General features: G+C 43.4%; 1 protein-coding gene across 1 annotated transcript in view; it reads right to left on the bottom strand.

Annotated features, from left to right (window-relative positions):
* Positions 1–16038, bottom strand: part of LOC126298039 (cytosolic carboxypeptidase 6) — a 1900625-nt gene that overhangs the window by 631137 nt on the left and 1253450 nt on the right. The window lies entirely within an intron of this gene.

Below are 16038 nucleotides of genomic sequence, written 5' to 3'. Positions count from 1 at the left end.
CGGTGAGGAATATTCATTAATAGGCTTCGGCCATCATTTTCCTGAACTGCAGCTTATATCCGAATTTTGATGGACACACAAAAATCATACTCTACACCGCACTAGGTGTTGTCCTTTATCACTGTGTTTATTAAATCGATCATGGAGAATTGGAGATATGTGAATAGTAGCATTGTTGTTTTGGTATACAGATGTTTGAGCCGATTACGCAGTTTGCAGCATTTTGCACAGGTAGTCATCTAGAGTTTTGACATATTAGTCCCACCTACGGCAACAGACAGGCGAAGACCACTGGAAGCTATCGCATCACACAACATTAGCAAACTCCCATTTTTCACAGTTGGACTAAAAGACTCGATGAAAATTCTTGTTGCTACTCGAAAAACCTATAATGAAATTATGTGCTACTTCGAATGATAAAATTCCTAATGTTCCTTTAGCTTATATAATTTTGTATGGAGAAAAGTGTTTAATTTGTGAAAGTTTAACATATAATATTAATTGCGAATTTCTAAACTGAAATATTTAATAACTTCCTTATTAAATGATATCCGATTTTATTCATTATATATTTTCTGGATACCTCTTTCTAGGTAGATTATTTTAACATTTGTTATTTTTAAAATAAGTTACTATTTGAATGATAAATTAATTAAAAATATTTTGCCACCGCGGCTCCCCCGACGGAGATTCGAGTCCTCCCTCGGCCATGGGCGTGTGTGTCCTTAGCGCAAGTTAGTTCAGGTTAGATTAAGTAGTGCGTAAGCTTACGGAGCGATGACCTCAGCAGTTTGGTTCCGTACAACCTTAGCACAAATTTACATTTTTTTTCCAATTTTGCCACCTTCCCTTCGAATTATGCAATCCGCCTTACTTCCATGTATTGTGGGTAGAGGTTTCTCCGGGGTAATCAGAAGTCACATTTTAATAACTCTGAAAATAAAGTTATGATAAAAACAAATTACATGCATTTACACTTGGCGCCTCTCAGCCATAGTAGTGCGAAAATCTGTCAGTGGATGGTGTTGTAGTAAACTCCATATAAATTAATAGCGGAACAGTCTTGATTTGAATTATAAAATATTCTTTTTTAAGTTAATTTGAGTATTGTAATGATCATGACATGTAATTTCTATTTCATCTCTTCAAATAAAATACAATAATGATAAAACTAATTTATTTGGATAAAGATAATTGTTAGAAATGACTTAACTTCAATCAACTTAGTCACTCGAATACCAGCTACAATATATATACATGCTTCGTACATAGCTACATTAGTCAAAGTTTACACAAGCATTGACTGAAGGAAGTGTGCATAACCAGAGGTCAATGTAATTCAATGCTTGAAGACTAAAACTACCAACACCGTCGTCTGTGTAATTAATGCAAGCCCAAATAAATGTAGCGCTTTTCTTAATTCAGAAGTTAGTCTTCACGTAGTGCGATGGAGTCCGAAACATGCATGCTGTGGGGAGTACAATATGGCGTTGCTTTGCAATTTTTTTTGTTTTAACTGATATATAAACGTTGAGATGAAGCTTAAACAAAAATAATATTCTTGTTTACAGTATATTACAATTTTTAGTTACAAAAATAAAAAAAATATATATATGAATGAAAAACAAACAACGAAGAGCCACAATATTAATTAAATATTAAATGAAATGATGAGTTTTAGTGTCTCTAAAGGTTTCTCTAAATTAACAGAACTGAATTAAAAATCTTACATTATTTCAAAGGATGAACTTATACCATGTAAATTTGGTCAAAAGATTTAGTTGGTTGTAGAACCCAAATTTAAAATTATTCTTCCAGATTATTTTACTAAAACCTTTTCAGGAGATGAAGATAAAGAAGTCTAATCGGCGTAAAATTTATATATAAGGGTAAAAAACAAGTTAAGTATCACTCTGCTCATATAATTAAATATGAGTAATTCTTTATTTCTTTATTTCCTAGATCTCAATTTTTCATTCGTTGATTTTTAATTGTTTTAATTACTTAATTATTATTTGTATTCTTTAATTTTAATTATTTTAATTCGTTATTTTAACCATTTCGTATTTATTAATTTTAAACGCAAAAGTATTACAGGATTAGGGCTGAAGTTTTGAAACTCGGGTTTTATTTAATAAAAATTAAAATTGTGCTTTTCATTAGAATGCTCTAGAACTGGCATATTGAATCCACTTTAATACCAGCAAACCAAAGAGTGAGTGTGTGGTGGCTTATTGGGAGGATAAGAAGTATAGTAAATGATGATGTGTACCCTTGCCTAATCCTAATTCAAACAAACAGTGTCTCAAAGAAGCACATAATCCCAGTGCCTCTTTAGAACCAATTTCTTTCTTACAGTTAGTCTATCAACAACTTCTGAGTGCTTTTCATCTGCATTGAATTAAAGAGGGAATGTTTTGGTGATGTTACACGACTGTCCTGTAACTGATGTGAAAACCGAAATAGCAAAACAAATGAGATTGGCGTAGATTACAATTTCTTACATTGAAGTGCATTTTCACATATTTAAGAAGGCCCTATGGACGCCAGGTATCCTCAGTAGTAAGTGAACTTATGGCAAGCCAAGTGTCAAGACTGGGAAGAGGTAGTTGCCCAGGACAATATTCGCAGAAGTCACCCAAGCACCTCCAAGAACAGATTGGTCCCTGGTTTCAGAGGAGCCGCCCTGGGCGCCGGAGACTAAAGTCACGATACAAATTGTATCTCCTGTAGTTTCAGCTATGTGTGGGAAGATGGTGCGTGCCATTTTTGGCAGCTTACAAAAAAGATGTCATTGTAGACATAACGATGGGAAGCCAGAAATCTTCGAAATACACATACCATTAAAGATAACATCTGCAGTGAAATGAATGATGGGTAAGCTTGCGATAGCAATGGAGAGTGTGAGATACCACCGCCGAGCTGAGGTCCCGCAAGAAAATCTTTAATGAAGTGCAAAAGCAATTACTATTGGGTAACGAAAGAGTTTAGCAGTTGGAGCAAGAAACACGGCTGTGCTTCCAGAGGTCCAGCCACGTTGACTGACACGCGACTGCAGACAGAGAATGAGAAACAGGAGGACACAGTTTTAGAGTGTCGAGTGGAACGAGATTTATTACTAGTTAACCATCCGAGATGAAAGTAAGCGAAGGCGACCAGCGTCTTTAAGGATCGATTCTTACTGGTCAGCACTCGAAATATTTATCGTTTGGCCAATCAAAGTGTCCTGGCAACAGAATAACACGTCTTGATGAATGGGCGCTATCTCTAGCAGACTTCACTTAGACAGTTTACAGGGTGACTTGAACATAAACACAATAGCAATCTGTTGGGACAGAGACAATGACTGAAAATGTAGCCACTTGAGACATGAGCTGCAGATTAATATTGTGAGATTTACGCACAAAAGCGAGGCGAAGTATAGGAAAAGCCGAGTCATGTTTACCGAGGTTCAGTACCTTCAGTCGTCCTTCTGAAGACTTGTTTGCACGTAAAGTTTCCATTTGCTTCCATCTCCGGCCATGGATGAAAACACATGTCCTTCTGTAGCGCTTTCTGTCTTTAAGCAGTAATCCCTGGGCAATCACACTACAACTTCTACATCTACATCTACATTTATACTCAGCAAGCCACCCAATGGTGTGTGGCGGAGGGCACTTTACGTGCCACTGTCGTTACCTCCCTTTCCTGTTCCAGTCGCGTATGGTTCGCGAGAAGAACAACTGTCTGAAAGCCTCCGTGCGCGCTCTAATCTCTCTAATTTTACATTCGTGATCTCCTCGGGAGGTATAAGTAGGGGGAAACCATGTATTCGATACCTCATCCAGAAACGCACCCTCTCGAAACATGGCGAGCAAGCTACACCGCGATGCAGAGCGCCTCTATTGCAGAGTATGCCAATTGAGTTTGTTAAACATCTCCGTAACGCTATCATTGTTACCAAATAACCCTGTGACAAAACGCGCCGCTCTTCTTTGGATCTTCTGTATCTCCTCCGTCAACCCGATGTGGTACGGATCCCACACTGATGAGAAATACTCAAGTATAAGTCGAATGGGTGTTTTGTAAGCCACCTCCTTTGTTGATGGACTACATTTTCTAAGGACTCTCCCAATGAATCTCAACCTGGTACCCGCCTTACAACAATTAAGTTTATATGATCGTAACACTTCAAATTGTTCCGCACGCATACTCCCAGATATTTTACAGAAGTAACTGCTACCAGTGTTTGTTCCGCTATCATATAATCAGACAATAAAGGATCCTTCTTCCTATGTATTCGCATTACATTACATTTGTCTATGTTAAGTATCAGTTGCCACTCCCTGCACCAAGTACCTATCCGCTGCAGATCTTCCTGCATTTCGCTACAATTTTCTAAAGCTGCAACTTCTCTGTATACTACAGCATCATCCACGAAAAGCCGCATGGAACTTCCGACACTATCTACTAGGTCAATTACACTCCTGGAAATTGAAATAAGAACACCGTGAATTCATTGTCCCAGGAAGGGGAAACTTTATTGACACATTCCTGGGGTCAGATACATCACATGATCACACTGACAGAACCACAGGCACATAGACACAGGCAACAGAGCATGCACAATGTCGGCACTAGTACTGTGTATATCCACCATTCTCAGCAATGCCGGCTGCTATTCTCCCATGGAGACGATCGTAGAGATGCTGCATGTAGTCCTGTGGAATGGCTTGCCATGCCATTTCCACCTGGCGCCTCAGTTGGACCAGCGTTCGTGCTGGACGTGCAGACCGCGTGAGACGACGCTTCATCCAGTCCAAAACACGCTCAATGGGGGACAGATCCGGAGATCTTGCTGGCCAGGGTAGTTGACTTACACCTTCTAGAGCACGTTGGGTGGCACGGGATACATGCGAACGTGCATTGTCCTGTTGGAACAGCAAGTTCCCTTGCCGGTCTAGGAATGGTAGAACGATGGGTTCGATGACGGTTTGGATGTACCGTGCACTATTCAGTGGCCCCTCGACGATCACCAGAGGTGTACGGCCAGTATAGGAGTCCGCTCCCCAAACCATGATGCCGGGTGTTGGCCCTGTGTGCCTTGGTCGTATGCAATCCTGATTGTGGCGCTCACCTGCACGGCGCCAAACACGCATACGACCATCATTGGCACCAAGGCAGAAGCGACTCTCATCGCTGAAGACGACACGTCTCCATTCGTCCCTCCATTCACGCCTGTCGCGACACCACTGGAGGCGGGCTGCACGATGTTGGGGCGTGAGCGGAAGACGGCCTAACGGTGTGTGGGACCGTAGCCCAGCTTCATGGAGACGGTTGCGAATGGTCCTCGCCGATACCCCAGGAGCAACAGTGTCCCTACTTTGCTGGGAAGTGGCGGTGCGGTCCCCTACGGCACTGCGTAGGATCCTACGGTCTTGGCGTGCATCCGTGCGTCGCTGCGGTCCGGTCCCAGGTCGACGGGCACATGCACCTTCCGCCGACCACTGGCGACAACATCGATGTACTGTGGAGACCTCACGCCCCACGTGTTGAGCAATTCGGCGGTACATCCACCTGGCCTCCCGCATGCCCACTATACGCCGTCGCTCAAAGTCCGTCAACTGCACATACGGTTCAGGTCCACGCTGTCGCGGCATGCTACCAGTGTTAAAGACTGCGATGGAGCTCCGTATGCCACGGCAAACTGGCTGACACTGACGGCGGCGGTGCACAAATGCTGCGCAGCTAGCGCCATTCGACGGCCAACACCGCGGTTCCTGGTGTGTCCACTGTGCCGTGCGTGTGATCATTGCTTGTACAGCCCTCTCGCAGTGTCCGGAGCAAGTATGGTGGGTCTGCCACACCGGTGTCAATGTGTTCTTTTTTCCATTTCCAGGAGTGTATATTGTGAAAAGCAATGGTCCCATAACACTCCCCTGTTGCACGCCAGAGGTCACTTTAACGTCTCTAGACGTCTCTCCATTGATAACAACATGCTGTGTTCTGTTTGCTAAAAACTCTTCATTCCAGCCACACAGCTAGTCTGATATTCCGTAGGCTCTTACTTTGTTTATCAGGCGTCAGTGCGGAACTGTATCGAACGCCTTCCGGAAGTCAAGAAAAATAGCATCTACCTGTGAGCCTGTATCTAATTTTTTCTGGGTCTCATGAACAAATAGAGCGAGTTGGGTCTCACTCGATCGCTGTTTCCGGAATCCATGTTGATTCCTACAGAGTAGATTCTGTGTTTCCAAAAACGACATGATACTCTAGCAAAAAACGTGTTCTATAATTCTACGACAGATCGACGGCAGAGAAATAGGTCTATAGTTTTGCGCATCTGCTCGACGACCCTTCTTGAAGACTGATACTACCTATGCTCTTTTCCAATCATTTGGAACCTTCCGTTCCTCTAGAGACTTGTGGCACACGGCTGTTAGAAGGGGGGGCAAGTTCTTTCGCGTACTCTGTGTAGAATCGAATTGGTATCCCGTCAGGTCCAGTGGACTTTCCCCTGTTGAGTGATTCCAGTTGCTTTTCTATTCCTTGGACACTTATTTCGATGTCAGCCATTTTTTTGTTTGTGCGAGGATTTAGAGAAGGAATTGCAGTGCGGTCTTCCTCTGTGAAACAGCTTTGGAAAAAGGTGTTTCGTATTTCAGCTTTACGCGTGTCATCCTCTGTTTCAATGCCATCACCATACCGGAGTGCCTGGATATGCTGTTTCGAGCCACTTACTGATTTAACGTAAGACCAGAACTTCCTAGGATTTTCTGTCAAGTCGGTACATAGAATTTTACTTTCGAATTCACTGAACGCTTCACGCATAGCCCTCCTTACGCTAACTTTGACATCGTTTAGCTTCTGTTTGTCTGAGAGGTTTTGGCTGCGTTTAAACTTGAAGTGAAGCTCTGTTTGCTTTCGCAGTAGTTTCCTAACTTTGTTGTTGTACCACGGTGGGTTTTTCCGCGCCCCACACAGTTTTACTCGGCACGTACGTGTCTAAAACGCATTTTACGATTGCCTTGAACTTTTGCCATAAACACCCAACATTGTCAGTGTTGGAACAGAAATTTTCGTATTGATCTGTTAGGTAGTCTGAAATCTGCTTTCTATTACACTTGCTAAACAGATAAACCTTCCTCCCTTTGTTAATATTCCTATTAACTTCCATATTCAGGGATGCTGCAACGGCCTTATGATCACATACAGAGTCGAAAAGTTCGGGTCTGTTTGTTATCAGTAGGTCCAAGATGTTATCTTCAAGAGTCGGTTCACTGTTTAATTGCTCGAGGTAATTTTCGGATAGTGCACTCAGTATAATGTCACTCGATGCTCTGTCCCTACCACCCGTCCTAAACATCTGAGTGTCCCAGTCTATATCTGGTAAAATGAAATCTCCACCTAAGACTATAACATGATGAGAAAATTTATGTGAAATGTATTCCAAATTTTCTCTCAGTTGTACTGCCACAAATGCTACTGAGTCGGGAGGTCGGTAAAAGGAGCCAATTATTAACCTAGCTCGGTTGTTGGGTGTAACCTCAACCCATAATAATTCACAGGAACTATCCACTTCTACTTCACTACAGGGTAAACTACTACTAACAGCGACAAACACTCCACCATCGGTTGTATGCAATCTATCCTTTCTAAACACCGTCTGTACCTTTTTAAAATTTCGGCAGAATTTATCTCTGGCTTCAGCCAACTTTCTGTACCTATAACGATTTCAGCTTCGGTGCTTTCTATCAGCGCTTGAAGTTCCGGTACTTTACCAACGCAGGTTGGACAGTTTACAATTACAATACCGATTGCTGCCTGGTCCCCGCATGTCCTGTCTTTGCCCCGCACCCTTTGAGGCTGTTGCCCTTTCTGTACTTGCCCGGGGCCATCTAACCTAAAAAAACCGCCCAGCCCACGCCACACAACCCGGCAACCCGTGTAGCCGCTTGTTGCGTGTAGTGGACTCCTGACCTATCCAGTTGAGCCCGAAACCCACCACCCTATGGTGCAAGTCGAGGAATCTGCAGCCCACACGGTTGCAGAACCGCCTCAGCCTCTGATTCAGACCCTCCACTCGACTCTGTACAAAGGTCCGCAGTCAGTCCTGTCGACAATGCTGCTGATGGTGAGCTCTGCTTTCATCCCGCTAGCGAGACTGGCAGTCTTCACCAAATCAGATGGCCGCCGGAAGCCAGAGAGGATTTCCTCCGATCCATAGCGACACACATCATTGGTGCCGACATAAGCGACCAATTGCAGATGGGTGCACCCTGTACCCTCCATGGCATCCGGAAGGACCCTTTCCACATCTGGAATGACCCCCCCCCCCGCCCCCCCCCCCCCCCCCCGGTATGCACACGGAGTGCATATTGGTTTTCTTCCCCTCTCTTTCTGCCATATCCCTAAGGGGCCCCATTACTCGCCTGACGTTTGAGCTCCCAACTACCAATAAGCCCACCCTCTGCAACCGCCCGGATCTTGCAGACTGAGGGGCAACCTCTGGAACAGGACAAGCAGCCATGTCAGACCGAAGATCAGTATCAGCCTGAGACAGAGCCTGAAACCGGTTCGTCAGACAAACTGGAGAGGCCTTCCGTTCAGCCCTCCGGAATGTCTTTCGCCCCCTACCACACCTTGAGACGACCTCTCACTCTACCACAGGTGAGGGGTCAGCCTCAAGCGGGCAGTATCCCAGGCAACCACAGTCGTAGTCCGATCGGGGGGATGCGTTGGACGAGCTGGCCGTCCCCGACTTTCTGTACGACTACCTGATGCCTCCAATCCTGTTCCATTGGCGAATATTGCGTGGGAAGAATGATTGTCGGCAAGCCTCTGTATTGGCTCTAATTTCTCGAATTTTCTCCTAGTGGTCAATAAGCGACATATATGTAGGGGGAAGTAATATGTTGTACGATTTCTTCTGGAAAGTGCCGTCCCGAAATTTTTATATTAAATCTCTCCGTGATGCACAACGCCTCGCTTGTAACGTCTGCCAGTGGAGTTTGTTTAGCACCTCCGTAACAACCCCCCCCCCCCCCTTCTAAACGACCCCATGACGAAACGCGCCGCTCTTCGCTGGATCTTTTCTATCTCCTCTATCAGTCCTACCGGATAGGAATGCCAGATAGATGAACAATACTAAAGAATCTGGCGAACAAGGGCCTAATTAGGCAACTTCTTTAATGGATGAGGTACATTCCTTTAAGATCCTTCCGATGAATCTGAGTCTGGCGTCTACTTTTCCCACTATCTGTTTTATGCGGTAATTCCACTCCAGGTCGCTCTGGATACTTACGTCTAGTGATTTCACGACAGACGCTGACTCCATCTGTTTGTTATCAATAGCGCAGCTGTACAGTAGTGGACTTATTTTCCTATGTATGCGCAGTGTGTTGCATTTTCTGGGTCGCTATCGGGCGCCATCACAGTATATGCAAATCAGTGACCCGTTATTTACACAAGTTAGATGACCTGTGCATAGACATCTATCGCCACATACCTCCGCGAACCTACCAACAGATTGTCAGCTCCCTGATCCGCAGAATCAGTGATGCATTTTGTTCGGAAGACGGACAAACTAGCAATTAAGAATGTGGTCATAATGTCTTGTCTCATCAGTGTATAATGTGATTCATGTATGTTGTCTGGATTTTTTTTTTTGTAATGACAATTAACTTGGATGTAGAAAATCTTTGAGATACGCTTACGTGACGCTATTTTTTCTAAGTCGGTGTAAGTGGAGCGCTACATTAAGTCGTTAGAACAGGGCCGGGTACGGCACGTGCAATGTGTGCGGGCTGTGGGCATTCCAAGGCACGGCATGTTACTCGGCTTTGTTCGTCCTTCTGGGAAGCACCCGAAAAAGCGCGACATTCCATTTAGCACTGCGGTGCGACATTTTCGATCAGCACAACTTTCTTAAGTTCGGCAGTATCGCGCTGGTTAGCCTTTGCCGTTTGTTCGTGATATGAAGGACGTTAACAGCTCCAGTGTCTGTTTGCACAAAAAGAGGCAGTCCGGCGATTTATGGTCGCAATCCTTTAAAATGATTAGGAATGGCAGAAGAGAGGGATGAGAAGTCTCATTTCGCATAAGTGAAAGATACTGCATTTTTCTATGAATCGACATTACAATAGCCGGCCGCGGTGGTCTAGCGGTTCAGGCGCTCAGTCCGGAACCGCGCGACTGCTACGGTCGCAGGTTCGAATCCTGCCTCGGGCAAGGATGTGTGTAATGTCCTTAGGTTAGTTAGGTTTAATTAGTTCTAAGTTCTAGGGGACTGATGACCACAGATGTTAAGTCCCATAGTGCTCAGAGCCATTTGAACCATTTTTTTTTCGACATTACAATACCATACAGAAAGAAATTAAGGACTCAGCTGACGATGAAAGAGCAAAAAATTACAACGGAGAAAAAGATTACAACGGCGACAGATGGAATTAACGGTTCTGCACATCAAAAAGTTTTTGGTAATAAATTTACAGGCCTGGAGCAAATGAAAAAATTGGTCGTATGAGTAGTAAAATTTCCGAAGTCACGCTCAATACTCCATTGTTAGCTGCAACATAATTGGCTGATAGCTCTGAGCACTATGGGGCTTAACATCGCAGGTCATCAGTCCTCAGAACTTAGAACTACTTAAACTTATCTAACCTAAGGACATCACACACATCCATTCCCGAGGCAGGATTCGAACCTGCGATCGTAGCGGTCGCGCGGTTCCGGACTGAAGCGCCTAGAACCGCTCGGCCATCACGGCCGGCGCAACATTATTCTGTGGAACTGAACGAAGAGTAAAGAGACTCAATACGCTACTCCAGAGTACGTAGGTTAAGTCAAGGAGCAGGCCAGGAATGATTTAACACTCGCTACTATTAAATTTTTGAAGGAAAAATAAGTACATGAACGAAAGTTAGAACCTTAGGAATGGAATGCAGACGTCAGATTTTAAGTGGACTTGACTGCACACCGCCTACAATAAAACATTTCAGGGTACATTCTTTCTGATTTGATGGGTTGCATTTGAAGAGAAAATCGCAAAGTAGAAGGGACACATTCTGACAAAGACATCCAGTTCCCTAACCTTACTCCCATTAGAGAAAACGCTAAGTTTCAGGAATTCACATTGGCCTTAAAAGAATTACAAGGATAGTTACCTAAACGTTTTGCGGACATTGCGAATCTTACACCCGTTTTTTAGCTATTTTCGCGACCGTCTGCCGTTTCAGTTGCAAGCGCCCTGTGCACGTGCTGCTGTAGCTCATTGACCTACAAGATAAGTAGCGTTTTAAATGACAAAAACGTGTACGTTAAAAATGTCCACGACGTCTACATTTCTTTCCTCAGATAGAGTTTTCATGTCTCCATAATGATTTTTCAAAAGTGTTACAATGTTTCGAACTACACATTTTTGTGAAAGACCTTTTTCCGATTAAGAAACTAAGCAATTCACGATTAGTTGGCAACTTCAGAATAAAATTCTGTGAAATTGCCTGTGTATGCCTGTACGCCAGCAGTTTGTTCCAGATAAGAATTGTACTACATGTTCTGGGCGCCAAAAGTAATTAAAAATACTAAAAATTTCTCTTGCTTGTGACCTATGTTATTGAGATATGTGAAATATAGAATCAAGTGCAACTGCATTGCCGTTTAAATGCGGAATGTTTGCAGTTTTCCCTTCTTCCCCCTCCTCATGCTGAGACAGCGTGGCGTGGTGCGTAATGTGCCACGCAGGTTGTGCGCTTTGGCACTCGGGCCCGGGCATGATCCGCGAGACAAATTCTTGGCCACCCTGCTTTGGAATGTTGTTCTACATTATGTATAAGGGGCAGTCAAATTAAAACGGGAGAGATGGAAAACAGTGAGTAAACTCTATGTTAGTTCAGAAGTACTGGCCGTAACTGATAATATATTCAACCCACTGTGAGACAAGACGACCAATGTCTTAATGCAAAAATATTAACGGTTGCCTTAAAACAATGATCGTACCCTGACTTGCATCTGTCCGTCTGAAGCGATTCGTCAGCCACGGATGTGTTTCAGGATGTACGAGTAAGAGGGTCTCCAACCGAAACTTCTGCAGCAGAGTCGTAATAACCTCGGCAACATATTATAGGATCCTGGAGCAAAGACATTCGTTGCCATTGCTACCGACGAATAAATGCACAGCAGGGTACAGCCGTTGTTCTGTAACAACCGTAAACATTCTTCTGTGAAGGCACTGACCGCTGTGTCCCACAGAGCGATAAATTTATGAACAGGTATGGTGATTACTTCCTCTCCGGGGAACACCACCTTGACGAAGCACTGTTCGTGCTGGTGGAGAGGCTTGCGTATCCACTTGAAGCTGAGGGCTATGCCGAGGATAGAGGACCTATTGCCAGAAAGGCCTCAGCTGATGGATCAGACTAAGAGTGTCCCCCAACGTTCCATATTCCTTATCCACTCCCAGTCCTACCCAATTCCATGACCCAACCCAAGATGTGAAGCGAACCGTCCGCACATGGGATTATGTGTCGCAAACGGAGCATCCGGGATACTGGGTGACCTCCCTGAATAAGTAGCCTTACACTGCGCGGGGTATTCGCGGTGTGGAGCTTGTAGATCCCCAAATCTCGTGGAATCAACATGGACACGACTAAAGAGAGTACTCCAGTGGTAAAAACTGGGATCTAAGCCTCCTGGGTATGCGCTGGATATACCTCACAGTGGTCAGATCTAAGGTTTCCTACGGAGCCGTAGTGTGGTGGAAGAAGGTAGAACAGCGGGTTATACCTAAGGAGCTTGCTAAGGTGCAGAGATTGGCCTGCTTAACCATAACAGGCGGAATTAGCAGCACACCACCCGCTGGAATGGAAGCCATGCTGGATATGCCTCCACTTCGACAAGCCTTACAATATATTAATTGGAAGCAGGGGCAGTGGGAAAAAACAGTTCGATACCGTACAGGGGACATCGTTTGGTTCACTGATGAGTCGACAATAGACCAAGGCGTTGGGGCACGGGTGTATGGGTTTCAGCCAAATCTGGAGACATCATGTCTCTAGGAAAACTGGTTCCCTTATTCCAAGCTGATATTACTGCAATCAGGGCAGGAGAAGGATGTGCGTAGGTGCTATAAGGATCTGAGCATCTACATCTATTCAAACAGCCAGCAGCCCTGAAATCATTGGCAGCTCCTGCAACAAGATCTAAGATTGTTGCAGAATGCCACAAGGCTCTGGTGGAGCTAGGGGAAAGCAATAGGGTAAACCTAGTGTGGGTCCCTGGCCACTAAGGAATCTGTGGCAATGAACAAGCTGACAAATTGGCTATGATGGGGGCAACAGCTCAATTTAATGGACCAGAACCTGTCCTGACAATCACCAAGGCTATGATCAAAGTAGAGCTACGGAACTGCCTTAGGAAACAGCACATGCGATATTGGACCAAGGCCCATAAACAAAAACATGGTAAAGTAATGATGCCCAAGCCGTGTTTTAAAAGAAGCTCTGTAATAATGGGATTGAACAAGGAATTTCAGAAAAACACCTATACACAATGGGTATAAAGGAAGAGGGTCTTAAATGCTTGATCTGTGATGAGAGTGCAGAAACTGCATCACACCTAATCTTCGAATGCATGGCAATGGAGAGAAAAGATGCAGAATCTTTGGGACAACTAGACCTGAAAAATTGTGACTAACATAAAACTGGTAGAGGGACTCCTTGCACTATTTAAGGGCACTAGTTTGCTTTACTAGATATACCTATATTTTAGGTGGTGATGCAATAATAACATTTTGTAATTCACTGACTCATATTTAATTAAATGCACAAGAAGTCCAAAAAACCGTCAGTGATTTTATAAACCACTTATTCATAAGTAGCACACATCGAAGTTACTACATTTAATCCAGTAGACAGGTTCCTTTGGCTAATCGAGAAGATGACCATTCCTTTCTGATTTAATGCACCTAAGAACTGCAAGGAGCAATATTCTTGGAGATATGCTGCAGTTACGACAATAGTAGACTGACCTTGGAAGCCACAGTCATCTGCGCACATGTTCCGAGAACAGTAAGTACCGGTTATTGCTATAGCATTTAGATATTATTGGGTTACCATTTGACTTTTTCTGCCCTCTGTTGAATTAAAGGTTGCATATTTCTTATATGTCTGCCCGCTAGCTACAGTCTACAAATCCTGTTTCAAAAATAATGATAGAGACTGAAAAATGTCTGTCTATTAATACTGCATGCGACTAGACCTATTACAATGCTGGTAAGAAAGAGATAACTGTCTTACGTGAAGTGGTCGTTATAAAAATGACTTCATCCAGAGTCGTTATTTTCCAGGTTTTAGATTGCTAAGCTCTTAGTATGCCATGTAGGTACGCACTCTACTACTCAAAAGTCGATGAAGAACTGAAACTCTTTAAAAAAAGTTATCCTCATAGGGCTACACCAAATTTACGATTTTTAATGACTTCATAGCTCTACGCTTCTCACCAACATATAATTACGCATCTTCCGGCCTGCTGCATGAAGTTTTCCGCATAGCACGTTCTATTCTTCTCATCGTTGACTTACCTTTCTGACTGCCAATGGTGTTCACTACATCAAGTACGAGTCTATAATGATTGTATCTCAGAATGAATAATAATGTTTCTACTTTTTTCGAGCTGGTTCAAATGGTTCAAATGGCTCTGAGCACTATGGGACTTAACATCTATGGTCATCAGTTCCCCTAGAACTTAGAACTACTTAAACCTAACTAACCTAAGGACATCACACAACACCCAGTCATCACGAGGCAGTGAAAATCCCTGACCCCGCCGGGAATCGAACCCGGGAACTCGGGCGCGGGAAGCGAGAACGCTACTGCACGACCACGGGCTGCGGACCGTCCTCGTGCTGTGGAGTTTCCTTTATGTAGAGAGATACGCTACCCTATAGAATACCAACAGTTTCATTAAAATAATTGAAAAGAATTGCAAACGAAAAATGAGTACAAGCGCCGTAAATAATTTGCCCACAATGTTGGATAGATTGTGTTCTCTACACCGGCTAGTGTTGCGATACACTACTTTCTCATATTTGGCCAAAATATTATACAATAATCCATAGTGTGAAATAAACATTAAGCGATCAGAACTTCTGTAATTTCCTATTAGAATTATATATTTCTCGTTTTATCTGTTACTCAGTAATCATTTAACACGAATAATATGTTTGCTTGTCTTCAGTAGCCTACAGCTCCTAAAATTTTATTTAGTTTTATTTAGTGGATAGTTTGTCATCGTATAGTAACAGAGAATGATAAGGACGATAATAAATGCGAATATTGATTAAATTTCTTCAGTCAGAAAGTTTAGTAATATCATTTAGGCAGTATAATGATACACCACTGTCAACATGCAATCTACGAAGTCGAATCATGTAAACTTATATCTTGGATGTTGGTAATGTTAAACGTTTGTATCTGTTTGACTGCCATGCCCTCGCCAACTGTTTCGTGTGTAAACGTGCTGCTTGACTGCTGCTCTGAGAAACTGCTGAGTGAGGAGGTGCTTGCTACTAAATAATTGTTGAAACAGTAGTGACAATACTACGTATTTCGCTCTATTTTTAACAATTACTGTTTATTTACAACATAAATGAATTGTAGATGCCTACTAAGTTGTCTTTAGTGTTTCCAAACAAAGTCATATTTACCAGAATGAGATTTTCACTCTGCAGCGGAGTGTGCACTGATATGAAACTTCCTGGCAGATTAAAACTGTGTGCCCGACCGAGACTCGAACTCGGGACCTTTGCCTTTCGCGGGCAAGTGCTCTACCATCTGAGCTAGTGCTTCGGTCACATTTAACTTGTACACAGTTTTTGTACTGATGTAATCTTAACATTTTTCCATAGTTTTTTAAAACTGCCATATATTTATGTCCCCTTGAAAACTATGGAATATTTTCAGTCATCGAACAGTAAAACTGAGAATAAAATTTTTGTACAGTATCACTCGAAAGTAAACCCAAAATTCAATTTTTTTCTTATCCTTTGTTTATGCATTTCGA

This window comes from Schistocerca gregaria, chromosome X (genome assembly GCF_023897955.1).
Source record: "Schistocerca gregaria isolate iqSchGreg1 chromosome X, iqSchGreg1.2, whole genome shotgun sequence".
Taxonomy (NCBI): domain Eukaryota; kingdom Metazoa; phylum Arthropoda; class Insecta; order Orthoptera; family Acrididae; genus Schistocerca; species Schistocerca gregaria.
This window is presented reverse-complemented; position numbering and strand designations above follow the sequence as displayed.